Source organism: Dendrobium catenatum, unplaced genomic scaffold (assembly GCF_001605985.2).
Source record: "Dendrobium catenatum unplaced genomic scaffold, ASM160598v2 fragScaff_scaffold_1117, whole genome shotgun sequence".
NCBI lineage: Eukaryota > Viridiplantae > Streptophyta > Magnoliopsida > Asparagales > Orchidaceae > Dendrobium > Dendrobium catenatum.
Genome location: NW_021319579.1, coordinates 3,373,842 through 3,378,574, shown reverse-complemented (window position 1 = coordinate 3,378,574; position 4,733 = coordinate 3,373,842).

Here is a 4,733-nt window from a genome sequence, read left to right as displayed (position 1 = left end):
GTCAATAATAAGAAAACATGTTATTAGTAGAATTCAAGTTGGTTGGTTAAAGTAGAGGAATACATCAAACCTGTTGTGTGATAGAAAAGGACCATTTAAACCTATAGGTAAAATTCTATAAATGATGGTGAGACCTGCAATGCTTTATGTCACATAATGTTGGCCATAAAAAGAGAAGTAAAAAATTAAGTTGAGTATTGTAGAGATGAGGATGCTCAAGTGGCAGAGTGTCTTTACTCTTAGAGACAATGCTAAATGGAGACAATGCTTCAGGCCTATCATGTGATATATAGTGGAGGAATGTTTAAGGCCTATTGTGCAATTGATATAAAAGTATTACAGAGATGAGGATGCTCATGTACGTGAATGAGTGTCTTTACTCTTAGAGACAATGCTAAATGAGTATTTATGTTTTTGTGCATCTTTGAATTGCTATCAACTGTTCTGGAAATGTTATAAACTGTTGTGGATAGATATTTGTATAGGTTTGCAGGTGTGGAAATCTGATTGTTGGCTGGGAAGGCAATTTTTTTTTTGTGAATGCTACAGGTTTCCGGCGGACTTGGCGCCGGTACGTCTCCGGAAACGACGATACAATGAACCGTATCGATCTAACCGGCATTTTGCGTAAGCCAAAAAGTACAGTCGAACTTTCCGGCATCATATCCACCAACAATTCCCGGCGCATATTTTGTGCCGTAAACATTCTGCGGGTTATTTACGGCGTATCAACGATGTTTTATCCGCTGGTAATTGCCGGCACAATCATACAACGGAAATTACCGGTGCATATGTTGCCGGAGTCAGCAGCCGAAATGTCGACGACTGCCATCATTTTTTGCGCCGGTAATGCGACGGAAATGGCGCCGGAAAGTGTTCCGGCGCAAACGTATGCGCCGGAAGACTTTTACCGACGTTCTCCAAACCGGCGTAGATAATTCAGTCGAAACGTGCGCCGGAAACCTATAATTTTGACTAAAATATTGTATTAGCTGCGAATATTCTCCACCAGTAATGAAGGGTTTTCTCGTAGTGTGAGGTGGTGGTCCAGCAAATTCATGCGTCAGGTAGTGGTCTAGCAGAACATCGGGCATCAGGTGGTGGTCAGTCAAAACTTTGGGCATCAGGTGGAGGTTTGATGGAACTTTGGCATCAGGTGGTGGCCCAATCAAACTCTGGGTATCAGGTGGTGATCCTACAAAACTACAAGCATCAGTTGGTGGGCTAGTGAAGCTCTGTTGGTGGTCGAGGAGGCAAGGAGGCAAGAGAGCAATCTCCGATCTCTATTTTGTTTCCTAAGGCTTAGAGGGGTCCCTTTTCAAGAGGAAAGAGTGGTCTATTTATAAATTTCCTAGAATGGCATGCCTCGTAAATAGGAGGAAGATCATGGGTAAATAAGGAGTGATTTAGAAAGACGACCGATATTGAATCCCTTGATCCACTACACAAAAAATATCATTTTTCGGTGGCCATTAACATTAGAAAAATGGCCAAAATCCATCGTAAATAAGCATTTCTAGCTAATTTCTAGCAGAAATGATTTTGACGATATAACATGCATCGGAAAAGGCCTTTTGTCACAAAATAATTTGCCAAAAACATTTTCAGCTTATTTATAACAGATTTTTTGATAAAAAAAAATTTTTAAGGGTATTATTTTTGTGCTAGATGGTTAAAAAAATAATAAATAATAAAAATAAATCCAAATCAATTCACCCCGACCATCTCGCCTAGCTAGCCCAATACTCCCACATTTTTCTCCATCCTAGCCAAGCCCTCTCCATAGGGCCTGCCCGTGCGGATCGCCATCTCAACCGCGCCCACATAAGCCCCGCCCATACAGATCACCAGCCTAGCCACCCGAACTGAGCCCGCCCGCAAGAAATGTTTTTGGCTGGGTTTGAACCCCAACCCTCCACATGCACAAGCCTTTTGCGCCTTCTACCTTCAAACCATGAAACAAACACTACAACAAAATCACATAATACCGACGGCCTTTTTTGATAAAATATTATCATTTTTTGATGCTTTTAGAATTTACAGGCAGTTTTTAGGCAGTAAATAATTATGGTGGCTAGTGAAAAAATTATGCCCCTTAAAATAAAAAAAAAATTAATTAAAAAATTGCTCTGCTCGACTGCCAACCTTCCTGCGCTGCCCGTAGGAACTCGAGCGCTAACCGAAGCCTAGCTGCGCTGCTTGCCTACCCAAAGACCCCACCCATGCTGTATGCCTGCTCAAAGTCCCACCCACCTTCCCGTTCTACTCAAAGCCCTCGCCCTCAATGCCCGCCTACCTTAAACCCCGTCCGCTCTGCCCTCGCTCCTGCATCCCATGAGATTCGAACTCCAGTTGGTTGGAAATCTTTCAAACTCCCAACCAGATTGCTATATAGAAAAATACATTTTAATTATCAGTTTTTATGTCTAAACCATATAATTAATCAAAATTAAAAACTTATATTAAATTTAGTCATTAATTTTATTATGGAAATAAAAAATAAGTAATTAAAGAAATTAATAATAACTAATAAATTTAAGAATAAAAATTAATTAAAATAAATTATTATAAATAAAATTAAATTAAAACAAATTATTAACTTAATAATTAATTAAAGTACTTTTAAATTTACTAGTTATTAAAAAATTAAATTAATTTAAATAATAAATTTTAATTTTAATTTTTTAACTTAAATTAAGGAAATAAGTAACTTAAATTAGTTAATTTTTTTTAAATAATTTTGTTAAATAATTTAAATAGTTATATTTTTAATCATTTTCATTAAATTACCTAAAATCCATCGAAAATCTGGAAAAGCTGCCAGAAAGAAACTGCTGAAAATTTCCACCGAAAAAACTGTCTCATTGTCTTCCCTAAAAAAATCGTAGAAAATTTGACTACCGAAAAGCCGCCGGTAATTGATGATTTTCCTGTAGTGATCCCTTTACAGCAAGTCTTGCCACTATGATTAGTTGACCCTTACCTCAAGAGCATATTTATTAGCAATAGATTATATTTGATATTTTGTAATAGATTATTATGCATTTGATTTTGTGGGTTGGATATTTTCATTCATGTTACTATTTCTTTCAAAGTTATTTTGCTTATATTAGTTATATTGCTTTAGTATACTATTATTTGAATTCATATTAGTGAAATAAACATTTGACTTTTCATCTCATTATTTACTATGATATCTTTTTTTTATATTATTAGTTTATGCGCTTTTTCTTATTGTGAGTACAAGACAAATTTTTTTATCCCTTCATTGCGTCTTGTGTTGTCTGGATGTATCACCTTTCTGACCTAGGGTGTGACATCATCATCAACTTATAATTTATTTCTTGTAGGTGATTATTCATCCTATGATGATATATGAAGTTATTGAACAAGATTTATATATGTTTATTATACAAACTCCTACTCAGGTTATCGTAACTATAGTTACAAAGAGGAAATTGAGCACTCCCTTCCATTTTGAGGAAAAAGTAATAAAGGCATTGAAAAACTAGTCATATGCAAATCAAGCCAAGCTTATTTATGAATTCATGGTTGAAGCTATTTTTAATCGTTGTATAAGAGTCGAGGAGCGACCGAATTTGGATGGAGCGTAATCAAATATTGTTAGAGTAAAATTAAGTACTTGAAATAGTCTAGTATATATATTTATCATAACATGAACAAGTCAATCCAAAGTTCCGCATTCATAGAGACAATGTTGTGGATGAAGTGTAGAATGAGCATGAGACATAAGACAAGGTGGAGAACATAGCGAACCAACCCTATAGGAGGAGTTCAATAAGGTATGGGATAAGGCATCAACCATTGTGCCTATATAACAAGAATTTGAGAAGGCTGAGAAAGTTGGTCCATCTATTGAATTTATGCATGGGAGTGATGCATAAATATTAAGGTTTTAAAGAAGGACATCAAAAGAATAAAAAATAATTTAATTAGGATTCATAGATCCATCAAGGAAGAGGCAAAAGCCTAGTGTTTTATTCAACTTGATTAATTAGGAGAAATTATCCTACTTCATTCTTGCACATCAAGGTGGGTTGGCATCTCCAAGGAGAGGGAAATAGAAGGGGCAATGAAGCATAATTTAGTTATAGTAGTTAAATACTTCTAGTATATTTATAGATAATAAGGTGAAAAATATTTTACTTCATTGAAATATGATTCTAATATTTGAATAACATAATTTTTTTTTTATAACGCAATGATTCTTTATATTACTAAAAAAGAGAGTGAAAATGGTGTCACTTGAAGACCTATAAATTGAGTGTAGTTGTGTTGGATAAATCATTTGATCAATGTTACGTATTGTCGGTCTCTATTTTTTATATGCTGAAGAACGAACATACATTAAGTGAACTTATGTGGTACTCATGAAGATGAAGGCTTCATTTGAGACAGATTTTTTTACTGCTTCTTAGAGTAGCTTTCTAATACAAAAATTAAATTTTTTGTATTATTAATTTTTTTTAAGAAGCAATAAAAAAATCATCCTAAACGAAGCCGAAAAGTTTATGAAGTCATTGGTTGATGCAAAGCTTATTTTTTTTTATAAACAAATTGGAACAAAATTTATTGTATTGTAAGTGATATCTCAATTCCTATGATGTCCATGATGTTATATGGAAATGATGAATATGTCATGCAAATACTTCCCTAGGTTGTTGGAGTTAGGATTTCTGACAAAAAAATATGAACTTTTCTTATTATGGACA